This window comes from Ctenopharyngodon idella, chromosome 2, assembly GCF_019924925.1.
Source record: "Ctenopharyngodon idella isolate HZGC_01 chromosome 2, HZGC01, whole genome shotgun sequence".
Lineage (NCBI taxonomy): Eukaryota > Metazoa > Chordata > Actinopteri > Cypriniformes > Xenocyprididae > Ctenopharyngodon > Ctenopharyngodon idella.
Window position 1 is genome coordinate 28,034,449 of NC_067221.1, and position 25,395 is coordinate 28,059,843.

Below are 25,395 nucleotides of genomic sequence, written 5' to 3' on the forward strand. Positions count from 1 at the left end.
TGCGTTAGCATTTCGCTAGCTTGTTAACTTGTCATCAGTCTCTCGTGCATTCCTTTTTCTGCCTGCATTCATCAAACGGCTGTGGTAAGACGGATCAGTCTACAAACACGGTGAGTCATGTCATCCTCTCCTTCTATTGTTACTTGCTCTGCCTATCACATGCATAGTATAGCTTTCTCTATCAGCGACGAGGGATTTACATGTCATAAATTTAGGGAAATAGTCAGGCTGACAGAGAAAATCTCAGAATTAGAGACACGCATCCAAACTTTAATTGAGGATAGCAAGAATGCAAGGGCTTTAGATACTGTTTTGGATGTGACTAGCTTAGTGAACTCTGTACATTGTTCGGTTCCGGCTGTAGAGCCCGTGCAGCAGGGCAATTGGGTAACGGTGAGATGGCATAGTCGCGGAAAACACCACTCTTCCGTTCCGATAAGAACATCAAACAGGTTCTTCCCACTCATACCCCTTTTCCACCAAGGCAGTTTGAGTGCTGGTTCGGAGCCAGAGCCTAGTTTCAAATCAGTTCTTTGTCTTTCAGCACCCAAAGCACCAGCTCCGAACCAGGAAAAGTGGTTCGTAAGTAGCACCAAAACATTTACCCCTTTTCCACCAAGGCAATTTGAGTGCTGGTTCGGAGCCAGAGCCTAGTTTCAAATCAGTTCTTTGTCTTTCGACACCCAAAGCACCAGCTCCTAACCAGGAAAAGTGGTTCGTAAGTAGCACCGAAACATTGCTGGGCTAGAAGTAAGAACCACTTGTGTCAGGGGCTGCGAGCGGGGTTACCGACAAGAAACTTGTGACCGCCATTTTTTGAAATAGAAGCTAATATAGCTAATAGCAGCTCAATTGTAATCTCTGTCTATATACAAATTACAGCGAGCCGTGTTTGGATGCCCATGTAGGTTCGCAAAGCCATGAGCATCAATAGTAGCGAAACGTCTGCCATTGTTGATGGAAGGCTTGTTCGAGATGCATCGGAGCTGCGCGGATTGATCGGCGGGTGACATCGGAGTGCCATGGGTCCGCGGGAGCGTTTGTAGAGCATACGACTCCTTGTGCTTTTGGATCGTTCTCGACTTTGATGTCATGTGGCGATCGATCTGCGAGTAGCCGATTCATCTTGAACTAACTTGGTGTGTTTGTGTTTGGGCGCTGCCACATTAGCTTTGCTGTGACATATGAGACGTATACAGTGACGTAAGACCTGGCTCTGTACTGGCTCTCTAGCCCGTGGAAAGGCAAACCAGTTCTTAGAAGGCTCGTCAGTTGGATCAACTCCGAACTGGCACTAGCACTAGCTCTGAACTAGTACCTGATTCGTGTTGGTGGAAAAAGGGTATCAGTGATGCACCCACTGAGAATCCTGTTGAAATTGCCCTAGTTATTGGCGATTTTATTACACGGAATGTGAAAATAGAGACACCAACCACCATAGTCACATGTTTGCCAGGAGCCAGAGCACCTGACATCAAAGCAAATTGAAAATGCTGGCTAATTCTAACCGTAAATACTCTAAGATTATTATTCACATCGGCACTAATGATGTTCGACTTCGCCAGTCGGAGATCACTAAAATTAACATTAAAGAGGTGTGTGAACTCGTAAGTACAATGTCAGAAACAGTAATTTGCTCTGGTCCCCTTCCTGTTCGTTGGAGTGATGAGATAGTTAGCAGATTATCACCACTCAATGGCAGGCTGTCTAAGTGGTGTCCGCAGAATAATATAGGTTTCATAGACAATTGGAAAAGTTTTTGGGGCAGACCTGACCTGTTGAAAAGAGATGGTATCCATCCCTCCTGGGATGGTGCTGCTCTTCTCTCTAGTAATATGGCACATAGTCTTAGAGCTGAAACATGACAAACTGGAGCCCAGGTCAGGAAGCAGACAGACCGGCTAAACCGACCGTCTGCTAGCTGTCTCACGTCACAGAAGTCAGATAAATCCTAACACATAGAAACTCTTTCACCTAGATATTATCACATAGAGACTGTGTCTGTACCCCAAATTAGTAAATACAAAAAACTTCCAAACCCATTTAAGGGAAAAATTTAATTGATGTTCAACAAATAAAAAACAGAGATAATACTGATAAACAAATGATAAAGCTTGGGTTGCTGAGTATTAGATCCCTTTCTTCAAAAGCACTTATTGTAAATGATATTATCACAGACAATAATCTAGATGTGCTGTGTTTGACAGAAATCCGGCTAAAACCAGACGATTACATTACTTTAAATGAGTCTAGCCCTCAAGGTTATGATTATCGACACAATCCTCGTCAGAAAGGCAAAGGGGGAGGTATTGCTGTAATTTATAATAATATCTACAGTATTACTCAAAAGTCTTTCAAATATAATTCCTTCGAAGTGATGGTGCTTTATGTAACGTTATGTAAGTTGACATTTGTGCTGGCTACTGTATACAGGCCACCAGGGCACCATACAGACTTTATCAAAGAATGTGCTGATTTTCTATTGAAGTTAATACTAGCTGCGGATAAAGTCCTTGTTGTTGGTGTTTTTAATATCCATGTAGATAATGATAAAGACGCTTTGGGATTGGCATTTACAGACATTCTAAACTCTACTGGAGTTAGACAACACGTGTCAGGACCCACTCATTGTCGTAATCATACTTTAGATCTAATATTGTCTGCTAAACTGCCTCCCTGCCACAAATACGGTAGAACCATCACTTCTACCACTAAAGATTGCTTTATAAATAATCTTCCTAATCCGTTTCATCGCCTTAGCATACCAGATAGCTTAGAAGACCTCAATGTTGCAACAGAAACTACTGACTCTCTCTTTTCCAGCACATTAGACTCAGTTGCTCCTTTGCGCATAAAAAAGATTAAGGAAATTAGTCCAACGCCGTGGTACAACGAGCACACTCGGGCCCTTAAGAGAACAGCCAGAAAAATGGAGCGCAGCTGGAAGAAAACAAAACTAGAGGTTTTTCGCACTTCGTGGAGAGAGAGAATTATTGAGGACAGAAAGGCCTTAAAAACTACTAGATCTGCTTATTTTTCAAATCTTTTAGAAAATAAACACAACCCTAGGTATTTATTTGATACAGTGGCTAAATTAACAAGAAATAAACCTTCAGCTTCTGATGTTTCCAATCAGCACAGCAGTAATGAACTTTTTTACTTTCAAGATTGACAATATTAGAGAGAAAATTATAACCATACAACCGTCTACTACAGTATCGCGTTGTAGTATCCCTGAGGAAAAATTCTATTCATTCGCTGCTTTAGGAGTGGAAGAATTGTCTAAACTGGTTAAATCATCAAAATCAACATGTATGTTAGACCCTATACCGACTAAGCTATTGAAAGAGATGCTTCCAGAGGTCATAGATCCTCTTCTTAATATCATAAATTCATCTTTATCATTAGGATAAGTACCAAAAACTTTTAAGCTGGCTATTATTAAACCTCTTATTAAAAAAAAACATAACTTGATCCTAGAGAATTAGTCAATTTAATACTAGAAAAGGCAGTATCATCACAACTATGTTCCTTTTTAGAAAGAAATGGTATCGGTGAGGATTTCCAGTCAGGATTTAGACCGTACCATAGTACTGAGACTGCTCTCATTAGAGTTACAAATGATCTGCTCTTATCATCAGATCGTGGTTGTATCTCTTTATTAGTGTTACTGGATCTTAGTGCTGCATTTGACACTATCGATCACAACATTCTTTTAAATAGACTCGAAAATTATGTTAGCATTAGTGGAATTGCATTGTCATGGTTCAAATCATACTTATCTGACCGTTATCAGTTCGTAGTAGTAAACGAAGAGATGTCATATCGATCACAAGTTCAATATGGAGTACCGCAAGGCTCAGTACTAGGACCGTTGCTTTCACTCTGTACATGCTACCCTTGGGAGATATCATTAGGAAGCATGGCATTAGTTTTCACTGTTATGCTGATGATACTCAGCTTTATATTTCTTTGCGCCTGACGAAACTTACCAATTCACAAATTAACGGAATGCATAGCTGATATAAAAAATTGGATGACCAGTAATTTCCTACTATTAAATTCAGAAAAAACAGAGATTCTAATTTTTGGACCAAAAACTTCTTCACGTAATAACCTAGAATACTGTCTAACACTTAATGGCTGCTCTGTTAAGTCTTCGTCGTCAGTTAGGAACCTGGGTGTGCTATTTGATACCAATCTTTCATTTGAAAGCCATGTTTCTAGCATCTGTAAAACCGCATTCTTCCATCTTAAAAATATATCTAAACTACGACACATGCTCTCAATGACAAATGCAGAACAGTTCATGCGTTCATAACCTCCAGCCTAGGTTACTGTAACGCTCTCCTGGGTGGTTGCCCTGCACGCTTGATAAATACTGTAAGCTACAGCTCGTACAAAATGCAGCAGCTAGAGTTCTTACTAGAACTAGGAAGTATGACCATATTAGCCCAGTTCTGTCAACGCTGCATTGGCTTCCTGTTAAACATCGTATTGATTTTAAAATCTTGCTAATTACTTACAAAGCACTAAATGGTTTAGCTCCCCAGTACCTGAGCGAGCTCTTAACGCATCATAGTCCTTCACATCTATTGCAATCTCAAAATTCAGGCCAGTTGATAATACCTAGAATATCAAAACCAACCGCAGGCGGTAGATCCTTCTCCTGTTTGGCACCTAAACTCTGGAACAATCTTCCTAGCATTGTTCGGGAAGCAGACACACTATGTCAGTTTAAATCTAGACTAAAAACGCATCTCTTTAACCTGGCATACACATAACACATTATCAGTTTATGTTTTCAAATCTGTTAAAGGATTGTTAGGCTGCATAAATTAGGTCAGCCGGAACCAGGAACACTTCCTATAACACCAGATGTACTCGTTACATCAGAAGAAGAATGGCATTTACACTAATATTAGTCTCTCTGTTTATCCTGAGGTTTACCGTTGTCAGCTGGATCCAGGCCGTATCCAGGTGAGATCGAGGACCTGCGCAGAGATTGAGTCAACTAGATCATCCACTGTGAAAGCCTCATTGACACGACAGCCAGTGGCACAGATCCTCAACAAACCGTCCATACCGGAGTGATGAATACGATCCTCAACTGGATGGAACTGGAATAAATACTTTGACTGTTGCAATCCCAATCGGACTTATGAAAGCTGCCTGAATCATAATAAAGCACTGTTCGCTGTTGGCCAGAGGAGAACTGGCCCCCCGACTGAACCTGGTTTCTCCCAAGGTTTTTTTCTCCATTTTAACACCTGTTTGCCACCTGATGTCACCTGTTGGAGTTTGGGTTCCTTGCCGCTGTCGCCTTTGGCTTGCTTAGATGGGGACACTTGACATTTAATATTCAACAGTGTTTTGATCTGCCTGCATTGACACCATTGTATGCTGAACAGAGCTGGATGATGACATCACTGTTTACTCCAGTGCTGATATAGATAAATTAACTAAATTAATAACTATTGATTCTTACAACCGAATGAATCAATACTGAAATTACTTAAGATGGACTATGACACCATTTTCTTTAAGAGCTGCTGTGCAGCCAAAATTATATACCAGTTATCACTGTAAAGCTGCTTTGACACAATCTGCATTGTAAAAAGCGCTATATAAATAAAGGTGACTTGACTTGACTTGACTATACAGCCGTGGTCTCAAACTCAATTCCTGGAAGGCCACAGCTCTGCACAGTTTTACTCCAACCCTAATCAAACACACCTGAACTAATCAAGGTCTTCAAGATTACTAGAAACTTCCAAGCAGGTGTGAATTGGAGCTGGTTGGAGCTAAACTCTGCAGGGCTGTGGCCCTCCAGGAACTGAGTATACAGTGTATCTGTGCACATACATGCACGTGTGAGTGCTTTGACAAACTCCTTTGCACTCCATTGCACATTGAACAAGAAAAAACGTTTGCTTTTGCAAGAGATATCTGATGTTTTGCATGTTGCGTCCTTTGAGGTTTTAGAGTTCTGAAAAAAGGAGTTTCAGAATTTTGTGTAATCAAAAAAAAACTGTAATTTCATATTCAAAATGCACTAAAACTACCAAAACATTTCATATATATCTTAAATCAACTCATTTTTCCATAACAATAGCAAAGGTTGTTACCCAACAAACACAATGTAACAAAACAATGACCTAAAAAACACTAACAACAGGTAACATTACACAATGATTTGTTTTGTAAAAATTTTTTACAAAACAAGAATGACACTCTCAACTGTAATTCACTGCAGTTTAGGTAACATTATACAGGTGCTGGTCATATAATTAGAATATCATCAAAAAGTTCATTTTTTTATTATAAATTATTTTTAAAAATGAAACTTTCATATATTCTAGATTCCCTACATGTAAAGTAAAACATTTCAAAAGTTTTTTTTTTTTTAATTTTGATGATTAGAGCGTACAGCTCATGAAAATCCAGTATTTCAAAATATTAGAATATTTCCTAAGATCAATCAAAAAATGGATTTGCAAAACAGAAAAGTTCAAGTTCTTTAAAGTATGTTCTTTTGTGCACTCAATACTTGATCGGCAGGACATATTACAGCAAATGACTTGCTCCTAGCACAAATTACTGCATCAGTGAAGTGTGGCATGGAAGTGATCAGCCTGTGGCACTGCTGAGGCACTATTGAGCCTTCAGATCATCTGTATATTGTTGGATCGACTGTTTCTCATCTTTCTCTTGAAAATATCCCATAGATTCAGGTCAGGCATGTTGGCTGGCCAATAAAGCACAGTAATATCATGGTCAGCAAACCACTTGGAAGTGGTTTTTGCACTGTGGGCAGGTGCTAAAGTCCTGCTGGAAAAGGAAATCAGCATCTCCATAAAGCTTGTCAGCAGATGGAAGCATAAAGTGCTCCAAAATCTCCTGGAAGATGGCTGCATTGACTTTGCACTTGATAAAACACAATGGACCAACACCAGCAGACGTCACGGCCCCCCCAAATCATTATTGACTTCAGAAACTTCACACTAGACTTCAAGCAGCTTGGATTCTGTGCCTCTCCAGTCTTCCTTCAGACTCTGGGACCATGATTTCAACATGAAATGCAAAATTTACTTTTATCTGAAAAGAGGACTTTCGACCACTGTTCACTGTCCAGTTCTTTTTCTCCTTAGCCCAGGTAAGATGCTTCTGACGTTGTCTCTGGTTCAGAAGTGGCTTGGTAGTCCTTTTCCTGAAGATGTCTGAGTGTGGTGACTCTTGATGCGCTGACTCCGGCTTCATTCTACTCATTGTGAAGCTCTCCCAAGTGTTTGAATCGGCTTTACTTGACAGTATTCTCAAGCTTGCGGTCATCCCTGTTGCTTGTGCACCTTTGCCTACCCAATTTCTTCCTTCCAGTCAACTTTGCATTTAATATGCTTTGATACATCACTCTGTAAACAGCCACCCCATTCAGTAATGACCTTCTGTGACTTACTCTCTTTGTGGAGGGTGTCAATGATTGTCTCCTGGACCATTGCCAAGTCAGCAGTCTTCCCCATTAGTGTGGTTTCAAAGAACAAAAGATACCCGGAATTTATACTGTAGGGATGGTCATTTAATGAAACTCAAATGTAAATATTCTAATATTTTGAGATACTGGATTTTGGACTTTCATTAGCTGTACGCTCTAATCAACAAATTAAAAAAAAAAAAAAAACTTTTGAAATGTTTTACTTTACATGTAGGGAATCTAGAATATATGAAAGTTTCATTTTTTAAAATAATTTACAATAAAAAAATGAACTTTTTCACGATATTCTAATTATATGACCAGCACCTGTACATGTTTACATTACAGTACAAAGTTATTCTACATTTTCCCCTTTTGTCTAGATCAGGGGTATCCAATCCTGCTCCTAGAGGGACACTGTGCTGCAGAGTTTAGCTCTAACCCCAATTAAACACACCTGAACCAGCTAATCAAGGTCTTACTAGCCATACTCCAAACTTCCAGGTTGATGTGTTGAAGTAAGTTGGAGCTAAACTTTGCAGCACAGTGGCCCTCCAGGAGCAGGTTTGGACACCCCTGGGCCCGTATGTATAAAACTTCTCAGAAATGCTCTTAAGTCAAGTCAAGTCACCTTTATTTATATAGCGCTTTTTACAATGTAGATTGTGTCAAAGCAGCTTTACATTGATAACTGGTACATTATTTGGCTGCACAGCAGCTCTTAAAGAATAGTGTCAATGCAGGCAGATCAAAGCACTGTTGAATATCAAATGTCAAGTCAAGTGTCCCCAACTAAGCAAGCCAGAGGCGACAGCGGCAAGGAACCCAAACTCCATCAGGTGACATCAGGTGGCAGACAAGTGGCAAATTGGTGTTAAAATGGAGAAAAAAACCTTGGGAGAAACCAGGCTTAGTCGGGGTGCCAGTTCTCCTCTGGCCAACAGTGCTTTGTTACAATTCAGGTTGCTATCATAAGTCCAATAGGTTTGCAACATTAAAAGTATTTATTTCAGTTCCATCCAATTGAGGATCGTATTCATCACGCCGGTATGGACGGTTGTTGAGGAACTGTGTCGTGGCTGTCGTGTCGATGAGGCCTTCACAGGGGATGATCTAGTTGACTCAATCTCTGCTGATACTTCAGGGCTGCGTTGTGGTCGTGTCAAGGTGCAGGTCCTTGGTCTCACCTGGATACGGCCCGGATCCGGTTGACTACGGTGAACCTCGGGATAAACAGAAAGACTAATATTAGCGTAGATGCCATTCTTCTTCTGATGTAACGAGTACATCAGGTGTTATAGGAAGTGTTCCCGGTTCCGGCTGACCTAATTTATGCAGCCTAATAATCCTTTAACGGATTTGGAAATTGGTAATGTGTTATGTATATGCCAGGTTAAAGAGATGCGTTTTTAGTCTAGATTTAAACTGGCAGAGTGTGTCTGCTTCCCGAACAATGCTAGGAAGATTGTTCCAGAGTTTAGGTGCCAAATAGGAGAAGGATCTACCACCTGCAGTTGATTTTGATATTCTAGGTATTATCAGCTGGCCTGAATTCTGAGATCGCAATAGACGTGAAGGACTATAATGAATTAGGAGCTCGCTCAGGTACTGGGGAGCTAAACCATTTAGTGCTTTGTAAGTAATTAGCAAGATTTTAAAATCTATACGATGTTTAACAGGAAGCCAATGCAGTGTTGACAGAACTGGGCTAATATGGTCATACTTCCTGGTTCTAGTAAGAACTCTAGCTGCTGCATTTTGTACGAGCTGTAGTTTATTTATCAGGCGAGCAGAACAACCACCCAGTAGAGCGTTACAGTAATCTAGCCTTGAGGTCATGAACGCATGAACTAACTGTTCTGCATTTTTCATTGAGAGCATATGTCGTAGTTTAGATATATTTTTAAGATGGAAGAATGCGGTTTTACAGATGCTAGTAACATGGCCTTCAAATGAAAGATTGGTATCAAAGAGCACACCCAGGTTCCTAACTGACGACGAAGACTTAACAGAGCAGCCATCAAGTGTTAGACAATATTCTAGGTTATTACGTGAAGAAGTTTTTGGTCCAAAAATTAGAATCTCTGTTTTTTCTGAATTTAGTAGTAGGAAATTACTGGTCATGCCAATTTTTTATATCAGCTATGCATTCCGTTAATTTTGTGAATTGGTAAGTTCCGTCAGGGCGCGAAGAAATATAGAGCTGAGTATCATCAGCGTAACAGTGAAAACTAACGCCATGCTTCCTAATGATATCTCCCAAGGGTAGCATGTACAGAGTGAACAGTAACGGTCCTAGTACTGAGCCTTGTGGTACTCCATATTGAACTTGTGATCGATATGACATGTCTTCGTTTACTACTACAAACTGATAACGGTCAGATAAGTATGATTTGAACCATGACAATGCAATTCCACTAATGCCAACATAATTTTCGAGTCTATTTAAAAGAATATTGTGATCAATAGTGTCAAATGCTGCACTAAGATCCAGTAACACTAATAGAGAGATACAACCACGATCTGATGATAAGAGCAAATCATTAGTAACTCTAATGAGAGCAGTCTCAGTACTATGGTACGGTCTAAATCCTGACTGGAAATCCTCACAGATACCATTTCTTTCTAAAAAGGAACATAGCTGTGATGATACTGCCTTTTCTAGTATTTTTGACAGAAAAGTGAGATTTGAGATCGGCCTGTAATTGACTAATTCTCTAGGATCAAGTTGTGGTTTTTTAATAAGAGGTTTAATAATAGCCAGCTTAAAAGTTTTTGGTACGTATCCTAATGATAAAGATGAATTGACGATATTGAGAAGAGGGTCTATGACCTCTGGAAGCATTTCTTTCAATAGCTTAGTCGGTATAGGGTCTAACATACATGTTGTTGATTTTGATGATTTAACAAGTTTAGACAATTCTTCCTCTCCTAAAGCAGTAAATGAATTGAATTTTTCCTCAGGGACACTACAATGCACAATCTGACACGATACTGTAGTAGACGGTTGCATGGTTATTATTTTTTCTCTAATATTATCAATCTTGCAAGTAAAGAAGTTCATAAAGTCATTACTGCTGTGCTCTTTGGAAACATCAGAAGTTGAAGCTTTATTTCTTGTTAATTTAGCCACTGTATCAAATAAATACCTAGGGTTGTGTTTATTTTCTTCTAAGAGTTTTGAAAAATAGGCAGATCTAGCAGATTTTAAGGCCTTTCTGTACTCAATCATTCTCTCTCTCCACGAAATACGAAATACTTCTAGTTTTGATTTCTTCCAGCTGCGCTCCATTTTTCTGGCTGCTAACTTTAGGGCCCGAGTGTGCTCATTGTACCATGGCATTGGATTAATTTCCTTAATCTTTTTTAAACGCAAAGGAGCAACTGAGTCTAATGTGCTGGAAAAGACAGAGGCAATAGTTTCTGTTGCAACATCGAGGTCTTCTAAGCTGTCTGGTATGCTAAGGCGATGAAAATGATCAGGAAGATTATTTATAAAGCAATCTTTAGTGGTAGAAGTGATGGTTCTACCATATTTATGGCATGGAGGCAGTTTAGCCGCCTTGACTAAATGTAGTATACACGAGACTAGATAATGATCTGAGATGTCGTCACTCTGCTGCAGAATTTCAACAGCATCAATATCGATTCCATGTGACAATATTAGATCTAAAGTATGATTACGACAATGAGTGGGTCCTGACACATGTTGTCTAACACCAATAGAGTTTAGAATATCTGCAAATGCCAATCCTAATGCGTCTTTTTTATTATCTACATGAATATTAAAATCACCAACAACAAGGACTTTATCTGCAGCTAGTACTAACTCTGATAGAAAGTCAGCAAATTCTTTGATAAAGTCTGTATTGTGTCCTGGTGGCCTGTATACAGTAGCCAGCACAAATGTCAACTTACATAATGTTACGTAAAGTACCATAGTTTCGAAGGAATTATATTTGAAAGACTTCTGACTAATACTGTAAATATTACTATAGATTACAGCAACACCTCCCCCTTTGCCTTTCTGACGGGCATTGTGTCGATAATCATAACCTTGAGGACTAGACTCATTTAAAGTAATGTAATCGTCCGGTTTTAGCCAAGTTTCTGTCAAACACAGCACATCTAGATTATTATCTTTGATAATATCATTAACAATAAGTGATTTTGAAGAAAGGGATCTAATATTTAACAACCCGAGTTTTATCATTTGTTTAGCATTATTATCTCTATTTTTTATTTGTTGAACATCAATTAAATTTTTACCATTAAATGGGTTTGGAAGTTTTTTGTTTTTACTAATTCGGGGTACAGACACAGTCTCTATTTGAAAATATCTAGGTGTAAGAGTTTCTATGTGTTGAGAGTTATCTGAATTTTCTGACTTCTGTAACGTGAGGCAGCTAGCAGACGGTCGGTTTAGCCAGTCTGTCTGCTTTCTGACCTGGGCCCCAGTTTGTCATGTTTCAGTTCTTAAGAATAGTCTTAAGTTTTGACTTAAGTGTCAAAAATTATTTGTAAAGAGTAGGACTTTTCTAAGAGTAGGAGACTTTTATAAAGAAGCTAAAAGCAAGTTTTTAGCAAAGTATAAGACTGATTCTTAAGTGCTGACTTAAGTGTTGTGAACTAAGGACTACAATGATGTCAACTCAAAATGGCCGCCCTCAACCTCTGAATCAGCTAATAGCGAGCCTGCAAGGGTGAAGTCACAGCAGCACAACACCAATAATTTAATGTTATTATTAAAAAATCATATAAAAAGACACTGAAATGTTTTAATATTTTAATTTATTTTTAAAAATAGATTTGCATTGTGCAAAATGATCACAAATTAGTATTGATGGTGTGGAATCTTTTTCTATTGATATATGTCTCCTCATTTACATTTGGAGCAATGATGTGAACACGAGTTCCATCAACGGCTCCGACAACTCCAGGGAAGCCCACAGTCAACATAAAAGTGGCTTGCTTTTGGAAAGTCAATGAACTGCCATAGAGTAGTGGCCAAATGTGATGTCAATTTTCATATGGCTGGACATCTTCAAACTTAATTCAAATATTTTTAAAAATGTGTTAAAAGATGTAAGCATATCGCGTAGCTGTGCTTGGAGTCAATTGTTTCATGTGTGATAAAAAAATGAAATTTCAAATTATTTTTGGCCAGGCTGTCATCCAAAGAAATTATGAATACATGAGGACCAATGAAATATTAAAAACTGATTGTTGTAATCAATGTGTGCTTTTTTCTAAGCTTTTTTGTTTTTCTGAAACCTGTAGCTGTAGTTTTCCTTTTTTTTTTTCTTTTTTTTTTTTGTGCCCAAAATTTTGTCAGATAAATACCTTTGCTTAGTTTAGTGTTTCATTCTTCCCTCAAATTTTAAATAATATAAACATAAAAGTAAAAATATTTTACTCATATTTTGATGGTTTAAGTAAAATTGTTGGGTCGTTTAAAAAAAGTTTAGCTATAATAAATAATAGTACTAATTTAGTAATAGTACTATTTAAATCCCTGCTTACTGTGGACTGATGGGTCAGAGTCATCACCGGTGCACTGCAGCATTTTTACAGTTACCAAAAAAGGTAATTACTATTTCATTTCTTCAGTCAGAACATTGATTTGTAGAGTGGGAGAAGTTAATATATTTAAAGTTTTAAAAAGTTCAAAGTCATTAAATGTATTAAATGCATTAAACGTATTAATTATTGTTTAAGAAATATTTATTACATTTATTTAAAGTTATTAAATTTCTTGGTCAGTTACAAAAAGAATTGTCAATCAAGTTTATATTGTTTTATCAACTCCAATACATCATATCTTCATTGGAAAGTGTGTGTCTCCTCTTCTTTGCTGCCATCTTGTTACTCCTAACTAGGTTAGGAGACCTCTCCAGCTTTCCTAAATTATTTAGGAGCTGAGACCTAGTCTTGACACTTAGGAGCCTTTATGAATCATACTTATTCTTAAGTCTAGGAATAAGAGTAAAATTACATCACTCTTAGAATTTTGACACACTTAAGACTAAAAAGTGGCTTTATACATACGGGCCCTGGTCTAGATGATAATGAAATTGAAAGACTTACACCTGTGTAAGTGTTTAGCTACATCTAATTGTTTTAATAGTATTTTTTTATTTTTTTTTTATTTATTTATTTTTTTTAGATTTGGAATATATTTCAATATGGTATTACAAGAAATGTAGCAAATTGCTGTCTGATTCAGTTTTGTATTGTGTTGTATTACAGTTTTTTTTATTTGCTTCAGTACTGTTTTCACAAGTAAGGTATACATTTTCAAAACTTCCTTCAGTTAAACAAAGACAAAACTGAAGTCATTGCGTTTGGAAACAAAGATGAAGTTTTCAAAGTGAACACATACCTTCACTCGAGGGTTCAAACAACTAAAAATCAAGTCAGGAATCTTGTTGTGATTTTGGAGTCAGACCTGAGTTTCAGTAGTCATGTAAAAGCAATAACAAAATCAGCATATCATCTCAAAAATATTGCAAGAATTAGATGCTTTGTCTCCAGTCAAGAGTTAGAGAAAGTTGTTCATGCTTTCATCACCAGTAGCAAAGAATATACACTGACAAGAAGCGAAACTCAACAGAACATTCCATTGCAACACCAGCGCCCAGCAGCAGCCCTGTGTTTCTGCCATTTTGGGATGAAAGCGACTCGGCAGTCCACTAGTTTCTATGGCAATATCAGCTGCTTTGTTTAAAAAAAAAAGTACATTAAAGCTGAAATTAGCTGAAAACCTGAATGATGACAACACAGAATAACGTAAACACTTTTTTTTCTCCACAAAACCTTTGCTCTCTAGAAACCATGTCAGTTTGGGTTGAAATTATTTGAAGTTCAAGTATTAGCATTATAAACACTGAATTAATACCAACATATGAAATTAAATTAAGGACATGCATCAGAAAAATTGGGAATGTAGGACAATAAATATATAACAGAATATTACAGCTTGACAGTAAACTGTTTTTGCAGTGTTGTCTTATATTAATGTCAGTTAAAGCAAGACTATGTAAACAAAAAAACACAGCCATTGTGTCTAAAAGTGGGAATTATGGGATAACAGACACAGGCAATGCATCATGTTCTATAAAATCATGTTTGTAGCTTAATCCAGGGGATTAAAATGTAGGTATATTTCAGACCTACTGGAGTAATTTACTCCACTTTAATCCCCTGGATCACACTACAAACATGATGATCTTAACTTTATTAATTATTAATGTATTAATTTACTATTAATAGTAAATATGTAGAGTTGCATAAAATGGAAATAATAAAGTAGGCTAACTATGTTACCTCAGATGTGTAATGGCTGGATTCCACAACTGATAATATAAAACATATATAGGCTAAGACAATACAACATTTACTGTAGGTGTCATAAAATGTACTGAATTTAAGAAATTTTCTATTGCGTTCCTGATTTGGCTGTGAGATTCGCCGATTTTGGGTGCGTAAGATGTGATGGATTCTATTGTCCAGTTGGCATTTTCACCCCAAAATGGCTGTCGCACTACCGAAGCGACACCTAGTGGCTGTTACCCAAAAAGCATCAGAGTTTCGCCTCTTGGGTTCTATGCTCTTTGCCAGTAGGGTGGATTATTGTAATGGACTCCTCACTGACCTACCCAAAAAGACCATAAGACAGCTGCAGCTCATACAGAACGCTGCTGCCAGGATTCTAAGCAGAACCAGAAAATATGAACATATCACACCAGTCCTCAGGGCTTTGCACTGGCTTCCAGTTGCATTTAGAATTGATTTTAAAGTATTGAGTATTTATAAATCACTCAATGGCCTAGGACCTCAATACATTGCAGATATGCTCATAGAAAATAAACCTAACAGATCACAAAGATCATCAGGAACAAGTCACTTAAAAATGCCAAGGGTTCACTCAAAGCAAGGAGAGTCTGCTTTTAGCTGTTACACCAGCCACAGCTGGAACCAGCTTCCTGAAGAGATCAGATGTGCTCCAATAGTTGTCACATTCAAATCCAGACTCAAAACACTTCTGTTTAGCTATGCATTTACTGATTGGGCACTGTGCTATGTATGAACTGATTGCACTTTATTTTATATGTATCATCTTTTTATTCTTTTAAATATTTTTCTTGTTTTTATTTCATTTTTAATGCATTTTATATCAATCTTTTATGCATCATCATTTTATTTCTGACTGTTTTAATGCATTTTAAATCTTGCTGTCTGGTTGAAAGAGAATTGCCTTTTGGAGGATGCAAGGTAGAATTAGGAAGTAAGCATTTGTTATCCCTGGATGGAGCTCTGGACAGTTAGTCTAGGAAGATTTGTCTTTAAGGATACTGTTTAAACGCTACCTGACAAATATAAATGTTTTTACAGTTATCCCTCCGCATGTGGAAGACCCATTTAGATCCGCTCTGATGGAAAACGAAGTTAAGTTAGCCCTGGTGGTTACAAATATCCTGACTGAAACTCCCTGACTTTTCCATCCAGATAGGGGTTTTCTCTGTTTTTACTGTAATTTTTATTTCTTATTTATTTACCTTTTTTTCTCTTTCTGAGTCACTTATATATTGGATTGTGCTAAGTTTGCACGGTGTTTTTTAGTAAAGCAGGATGTATCCCATGGGTACACTTTTTTTTTTTTTTACTTGTTTTACATGTTTTTTTACATGCCATGTTTACATGTACACTTTTTTTTTTTTTTGTCATTCCAATTAAAATAATTTTGATTGAAAGATTCGGTGGACTGTTTACATGAGACGTTATCTAATCCGATATGGTGTTTACATGTGCTGGCGCTTTCAATCGGAATGACTTTGTAACATGCGCATATTAGCCTATGTCCCGTTTGCCGCCTTGTATTCCTGTCAACATGGAGTTCCATTATTTCTTATGTGCGCTATTTTTATGTAAAGTATTGCTCTTATTCAAGCAACAGCATGAATTTGTAGCATATTACTGTAAGGTATGAGGAAAAGATAGAGCACAGGAAGCTGACCTTTTTGGTGGCTGTGCATCTAAGGAGCATCTCAATACTACCCCTCCCTCCGACGAAAAGCAGAGGCGTGTGGATGAAGGTCCATAGTAATGATACACTGAGTTCCTTCAGTGTATTTAATAAATATGTTGTTTCAGTTCTACTCCAGTTTGATTTTGCCGCTGCCATTTTGCATTCTGACGACCCCTCTTGACGTGATGACGTAGATGCAAAGTAATCGGTTTAGCGTGAATTTTTATTTTGTTCGGTTTATAGAAAGGTTTATCCCACCCCTCTCAAACCATTTTTATTCTGATTAAGGTGTTTATATGGAGCATTTTCATTCGGATTTCATTTAAACCGATTACAATGCACAATTTAAGCGCACCTTCTGTGGCTTCAGAATGGTTTCAGGTGCGTTCCTGAGGCAGGTACAACGATTGAGGAGGTGCTGTTAGCAACAGGAGAACAGGTAGGCCATGAAAACATTATTTCTGCATCTCGTATGAAGGCAGTTGTCATTTTTTTTTTTTTTTTTTTTTTTTTTTTAATGAACAACTTGGGCCGTATTCACAAAACATTTTATCTTACCACTAAGAGTTGTCCTAAATAGCAGTAAAAGTTTTTAGCTAAGCGTTTTCTCTTAAAACCTATTCAAAAAAGTTGCTGAGACAAACTTTTGCTAAGGAATAGACAGAAGTCTTAACCTAAGAGTAAGGGCGGGGTTGACCTCGTTGCTATGGAGTATACACACAGTGGTTGGCTGATGGGGGAGGAGTCAGCGATTTAATCATAGAAATATTGTAGAATGAGGTGTCATGTTTCCATATTAAAATAAAGGTTTTAAAATACAAATGTTGCCATATTCAAATAAAGGTTTTAAAATGTAGGCTAAGTGTCACTAATTAAACTAGTATATACAGTTAATTGTCCACCTCTTGGATGTCTGCATCTCAAGAGAATGCAGAATTCAAGCAACAAATTATGTTTTATAAACAAAGTTTGGGAGGAACACATTCAAATGGTCTTTCTAATCAGCACGAGAAGAGGAATAAATACACAGACGAGAGCCGACTCGCCTATAGTTACTTTGACAGTTTTCTGCATCCCTCCGCCACCCCGTCCCTCACTCTCTTCTGGGGATATGGGGAGAACTGGTTTGGGCTAAATTCCAAGCTCGCAGCCCTCAATCCCCTTGGACAGTACACCAAATACGCTTATTATGTATTTTATTACTCTATTCAATCATTTGTAAGTGTGAACTCATGTAAACCACTGCCACAGGTAATCAGACAATATTTATTTATTTGTTAAAGATTTATTTTTGGTGCCTCATCGTAGATTAAAATCTATAAATCAAAATGTATTGCATTTATGAAGAAAAAGTTCAGCACCTAAGGCTCTATCGCTATTGCCTCAATAGTGTACAGTGTCTTTGGGTGGATTAGGACTGTTTGTGATTTGGTCTTAGTGACTTAGGAGTCCTCTTTACCTCTTCTAACGTTTCACAGATTTAGGAGCTAGTTTTAGCACTAAAATGCTTTGTGAAATACTCTTAGAGCAAAAATTTAGCACTCCTAAAATTAGGACTGACATGCCCATTATTTTTAAGAGTTTCTCCTAAATCGGTGATTTAGGAGCTACTTTTAGCCTTAAGATGTTTTATGAATACGGCCCCTGGTAATTAGGATAATTAAAAGTGGCATTTGGTTGAAGGAAACGTTTGTATCCGTTACACCTCTTTATGCTCCAGCTACAATTGCCAACGTGCCCCCTTTTCTGAAAGATGATGCGATCATGTGAGAATTAACTCGGTTTGGAAAGATCGCTAGTGCTGTAAAAACGATTCATTTGGGTTGCAAATCTGCTGAATTTAAGCATGTATTGTCTTTTAGATGACAAACACTGGATGTTTCGTTTCGAGTCACGTGGAGATAGTTCTTATATGTGACCCTGGATTTTTCTTTTATGCCAAAAATCGTTAGGATATTAAGTAAAGATCATGTTACATGAAGATATTTTGTAAATTTCCTACCTAAATATACCAAAAAATTATTTTTGTGAGTGGATATGCATTGCTAAGGACTTCATTTGGAGCAAATTTTCTGAATATTTTGATTTTTTTTTTTTTTTGCACCCTCAGATTCCAGATTTTCAAATAGTTGTATCTCTGCAAAATATTGTCCTATCCTAACAAATCATACATCAATGGAAAACTTATTTGTTCAGTTTTCAGATGATATATAAATCTCAATTTCAATCAAATTTGACCCTTAAGAAGGTTTTGTGGTCCAGGGTCACATATGGTTTACGTGAGTACTGATAATTTGCATTGTTTTGAGTGTGGAGATATCTGCCACAAGAGATTTTCTTGCCCTCATAAACAACAGGCCATGGAAGAAGCAGGGACGTCAGGTATGACGAGTGAGAATAGTGTAGCAACTGGGGTAGAAAAGCCGTTGAGTGATGCAGGTGCTCAAAAAGAGGACAGAGACGCAAAAGGAGAAAATGAAGCTGGTGATAAAGTGAAAGTGAGTGTAAACGCGCTTGAAAGTACTGAGGGTAGAAACGGAGAAATTAATCGAATGGCTGTATCGGTACTGGTGCTTTGAGCTACAAGGAGGATAGGATGCAAGAAGCACAGGTTCAAATGATGAAGCAGAAAATAACTCCGAAGACAAGAGTATTACAGTTGACGATTCATGCATTAATGTTGGTAGATATGGAGATTTTTATTCTGTTGAGCAGATAAATAGTTTTTTAGATGAAACTAAGAGAAACACTACCCCTACCCCTAAACCTACCCATCACAGGAAACTGTCTGCATTTTTTGAATTTTGGACAGTTTAGTATGTTTTTTTTTCTTTTTTAAGCCATTTGGTTTACAATGACACTTCCTGTAAACCACGTTTATGTTGTAATACCCAAGTTATTATACACATTTGTGTCCTCATCAGGCACACCATTGGCACGGGGGACAGGGGGCTCAGGACCCCCGCAGTTTTAAAAAGACAGAAATTGACCCCTGCACATTTGATAAGGGCTGCTTAAGTCAGTATCAAACTAAAACAGTGTTAAAAAAAAGTTACAAGCTTAGGATATTTTCTTTCAAATGAGACCATTTTCACGTTTCTGTGAGCTTTCATCGTGGATGTGCAGAACAGGAAATGCGCTCGCGAACGGAGAAACACGCGATCCCCTAAACCATCGATCAAAGCGTGCTAACGTTTTCTGAGGACATGTCGATGGTATATAAATCATGCCTGAAAGTTGGCGTTCGTGGGGATATGTCAATCAAGCCAACCGTCTATTCAGAAACTGAGAAATTTGACACAGGCTGATCTTTCACATTCAGTTCCGGTTGACGCGTGAGCTGGCTTGACTGAAGTATTTGTGAGTTTTCGTGAGGATCTATAGTTTATGGATTGTTTTGATTTCAATAATCACATCTAGCAACGGAAAAGCATCAATGGCATCGATAAAAGAGATCTTTGAAAGCGAAACTAAAGTGATTATTGCCTCAGCCAGCGACACAATGAGGAGGACGCACGAGAGGAGAGGACTCTGCATTTTGTTATGTATAAACTGTATTACAGCATTTACAATGCTTATACTCATTTTTGATTGAATTATTATTATTTTACAATGTGAAAGAACAGCAACCGATATGATAAACTATTATTTGACCAAAAAAATGTCAAAACTGTACGTTTGGGATATGGCAAGGCTACACAAGGCACACTGCACATCTGTCTGCAAGTATGCAAACTTGAATAGAATTGCCATTTCAGTAGATCTACATTTTGATATTGTGAAATGGGTATTATTACAGTGCAAAAACTGTGTGTATAAACAGTCATTTCTTTGCTTCAGTTTCTGTTGAAGATTAGCGAGCAGCAGCAGCTGGCATCACATCTCCAGGAGGCAGCCGGGTGATGCTGAGATGATGCTCAACACAGGTGACAAAAAATGATGCACATATAAGGAATTGTACAAATCTGGAGAATGTTCTAGATTGTAATAGAGTCTTGTGTCTCCTGAAAGAGTAAAACTGATCAAAATCATAAAACGCCTCTTTTTTTTGTTTGTTTGATTATTATAGCACAGACAAAATATACTATAATATATATCACTTTCAGCAGTATTTATGTATTTTCAAAGGATTTTATGTAAAATAACACTGCAATATTGGATTCATACCACTGTAAATGGTACGGGGAGACTTTTTATTTAGGTATACTAAATACAATATATACTATAATTTTTAATCACTTTTTGGAGTGTTTTATGTAACTTTGAAGGGCTTCCTGTAAAATGACACCAAGATTTTGTATTTAGAGCACTGTATGTGGGTATGGGAAGCTTTTCAATTTGGCTACGCCAAATCCAGGCGGAAATCCCCCAAATGGTCCCAGCGTTTAGAAGGTTAATGATCAGGCAAGTTTAATATATGATGGTGGTCCGATGGTGAGCCTGAAGTGGTGGTCCGATATCTGGAAATCTGATCTTACTATCTGGGATTTTGCTTACAATTTGGTTCATAACAGTGTTTACCAGAACCACACACACACTTTAAAAATTGTGGTTATCATCTAAGATAAATTGATTATAATGTAAAAAGAATTCATTACATTTGATTATCCATATCAGAAATTGCAAATAAGTTCTATAGAAACTATGCCTATAGATTCAATATCTATAGAAATCTATAGGTGTACCAAATGATTAATTGATTAACCATTAAGTTCAGTTGGATTAAATAATAGACACATGTATTAAACTGAACGAAAAGAGATGCAAATGAAAAGTTTGATAGTAATAGCATTAAGAAAGGCAGTTACTGTGAATGAAACATTTATATAGATGAAACACTTATTTTGCGTAGTGAAAAGGATACATTGTGATTTTGTGTATTGTACTAACACAATTGAAAATACGCTGAAATGTTTGAAAAAAGTGCACTTTTGATGATATGTTGTGATATTGTGAGTACTAACAGTTTTAAAAATTACCAATTGCTTGTGAAAATTACACCAAAGCAATTAAAAAAACTATATGCTCTTGCCAAAACTCCCTAATAATATTCAATGGGGTACACTTTGTTTAAAATATCTAGGAGTATATCTTGGTCATAGCGCTGTAGTACTCGAGTCTGATCTCGGAACGTTTTTCTGTTGTCTCGGACTTGTTGGTATCTGCACTCGGACTTGGTCATTGGTCTCGCCAAAAGTTCTAGTTGGTCTCGACCGAGTCCAGCAGGTCAGTCTCACTTCTTTCTAATTCCGAGCCGATCCGTTGTTACAAGCGGCGCCGCACAGACAATAACGTCAGTCACGCGTTCTTGCTCTCTTCTCTCCAACGGTGAAGTGACACACACCCGCGCGGGCGTCTCCTCTCTCTCACTCATCTCATTCGCTCCGGTTCCCGCAGGTTTCGCGCTCATTACAAAAGCGCGCGCGCGCACCACTGAGCTATATTAGTGGAGCGAACAAGCCACGCTCAGTCTCAAACAGAGACAGAAGTCAAACAAAGTCACAAGTACCAAAATGAGAGACTCACTGCGCTTAAAAGGTCAAATACATACAAAATTATGTCAAAATGCCCGTCTTGGCGATTATTCAGATAAACACAGTCAGTTTTAGATCGTTAAATAGCTAAGAAAGAGAACGCATGTTGTGTAACAGTATCGGGTCCGTTCATAAACTCTTAAAGGGACAGCTGCTGTCTGTTATTTAAAGAACAAGAGACAAAGAAAATCACTTTCTGCTCTTGACTGAATACGTTTTATAATTTTAATGGTAAGAATAAATCTGTATTTAATATTCACAATAAAGAATACAGAAATTAATGTAACCAATGTAAAATAACACTGGATGTGTTATTTTACATTTGATTACTTTAATTTATGTAGTATTTCTTACCTGAATAAAAACCTACTTAACCTGAAAAACTTAGCTTCATAGCTCTCTATTCTATTGCATTTATTTGTGCTGTTGTTTGCATTTTTTTTATTTGTTCTTATTTTATTACTGAGTTTTACTTTTGTTTTGTTTTTTAATGAAAATAAAACTTTGCATTGAAGAAAAGTAGATTTTTGTTTGTATATGCTGTCAATTATAGTTCTTAGAAAGAAAATCGAAATCTGCAAAAATAGGTCTCAGCAGATCACACTATCAAAAAATCGGAAATCGGAATCGGCCAAGAAAATTGCAATCGGTTCATCTCTAGTTCCAACGAAAGCCACAGCAGAACTGTGACTCATATCAATGTTTTGTGAACGAATCTGTGGCTGTGAAAAAACCATGAGAGTCAATGATTCAATTACCCTTTCAAAAATAGCCACTTGCTTCGTTACTGAATGAATGAATGACTCGATGACTCACTCATTAAGACAGTGACTTACCGCCACCTACTGGTGGTTTTAGTTTAATATTTAAAAGTATCACTTGTTTTAACATTATTGCTTATTTCTCTTTTGGACATTTTTAATTTAAAACATTATTTGTTTTATAAAGGTATTTATAAACGTAAAAAAAAAAAAAAAAAAAAAAAAAGCACTTTAATGCACAATCAGTTTAAGGGGGAAAATATTGTCCCTTAATGGAAAAGGTGTGACTGCAGCAGTCTAAGTGGAAGAGAGGGGGTATGCAGAAGAATGTTAAATGCCTCAGGGTGTACGCGACTGTAAAATGTTTGGGAACCACAGCTGAAGTGAATTTAATAACAAGCAGGCAGCTAATATGCACACTTAATTATTAGTTTATTTATCGTCATTGCAAAAATCCCCACTGGTTTATTGTTTTAGTTACTTTGTAGGCCTACAATAGATTCTTTAGCACAAGTAATAAGTTTGTGTATGGGAACATGTCCTTTTTTTTTAGCGACACCTGTGTTGTTTGTTATTTCTTTACATTTTCCATTGGTAGCCCAAAATGTGATTGTTACACTATAATAAATAAGACTGAAAATGTGAAGTTGCACTTCAGCTTTATTTGACTTTAGTGAAATTGCTATACCTAAAGTAAATAAAATGGCCTTATTTGATCCTACAGTGTTGCTACTCTGCACATGCTTTTTGATCATTACAAATAATAATGCAAAATGATTATCTTAGAATAGAAGATATGCTGTCTCTTGCATCACATAAATTATCAATAGTTATGTACTCGTGGTCATTTGGACTCGGTCTTGACTTGGACTCGAACCTCTTTGGACTTGGACTTGACCTGGACTCGAACCTCTTTGGACTCGGTCTTGACTAGTCCTGGACTTGGGCTTGTCTTGGACTCGACAAAGGTGGACTAGACTACAGCCCTACTTGGTCAAGTGGAATATAAAAAGAAAAATTGGGAGGGTTTAGTGGAGAAGGTCTGTGCGAGGTTGTCTAGTTGGAAATGGTTGCTACCAAAGTTATCATATAGGGGGAGAGTACTGATTGCCAACAATCTCATTGCCTCAATGCTTTGGCATAAATTGATGGTTGTGGATCCACCAGTGATGTTAATCCAAGAAATTCAAAGGAGACTTGTTAATTTCTTTGGTCTGGTCAGCATTGGTTAAGAGCTGCTGTCCTCTATCTTCCTGTTCAAGAAGGGGGACAAGGAATGATAGATATTTGAGCTAGAGTGACAGCTTTCCGACTGCAGGCTATTCAGCGTCTACTATATCACCAACATCATGGATGGATGGAACTAATGTGTGCTCTTTCATGCAAGGCTGGACGAATGGGTCTAGACAAACAGCTATTCACCATAACCCTAAAGAGAACTCCTTTAAGTGGACTTAACCCTTTTTACCTTTTGGATTTATGGCAATTGTTTTCTGTTTCAAGTGTGTGGTCAAAACCATGTCCATGGCTGTTTAACGAATCTCTCTTCTTTTTTTTTTTTTTTTTAATCCCCTTTTTCCAGCTGAAATTCTGAACTCTGAGACTGTAAGGTGAAGTTTGTTTTCAGCTGGAATAGCTATGCTTCGGGATCTAAGAACAGGAGATGGGTGGATTGAAGCTGAAGAACTTGCTCAAAAAGTAGGCTTCAGGTCTGTGTGTCTCACCAAATGAGTTCTAGAGGACCTAGAAGCTTCTCTTCTAGGGTTGTGTATTGCCAAGAATCTGGCGATACAATACATATCACGATACAGGGGTTACGATACAATATATTGTGATACATTGCAATATTGTAAGAAAGGCGATATATTGATTGATTTCCTTAGTGGCTTCTTTATAGGTTAAGCCAAAATGAGTTCACAATTCAGCTCTGTATACCGCGGAAGTGGAATAATTCTATCGTCTTGTGAGCTGGGTTTGCACTATTGATGCACGCACCTTCACCTTGTGCTTCTCCGGCTCCGTGTCACTTTACGTTCTAAGATGACACTGACATCTAGCGGTTGGGTTTTATACAGCCTGTGGTTTAAACCGAACACAAAGCCACGAATCTTGGATATAAATAAATAAATAAATAAATAATGATACAGTGTTGTTGAGAATCGATACAGTATCGCCAAACATAATATCGCGATATTCACGTGTATCGATATTTATTTTCTTACACCCCTATTCTCTTCCTTTTTCTGTTAAAGAATTTCTCAAGGAGACTTGTACAGGAGATGAAACGGAGCCACATTCTTTTCTGGAATTTGATAAGGATTATCAAGAGGAAGATCCTGTAAAATTGCTATCTTTGAATACTCCAGAAATGGGGTTACTGCCTTATATAGAAAGAGGGTGTATTGATCCTATTTTATTGACAAAATGTTTTGTAAAAAAGGCTAATGGTAGAGTATGCTTTTTATAGCCTTAGACATAAGGTTCAGTCTTTTTTTTTTCTTTTTTTATCTCTGGGGTTTTAATCATTTTCTCTGTGAACCTGATGGGAACGGAAGCTTTACATTTTCTAATGTGTTGATGAGGGGAAAATATCCTAAATAA

At 37.5% G+C, this 25,395-nt stretch overlaps 1 protein-coding gene across 4 annotated transcripts in view; it reads right to left on the reverse strand.

Moving 5' to 3' along the window:
- Positions 1-25,395, reverse strand: part of gjc2 (gap junction protein gamma 2) — a 321,138-nt gene that overhangs the window by 174,444 nt on the left and 121,299 nt on the right. The gene's annotated exons all lie outside the window — the stretch shown is intronic.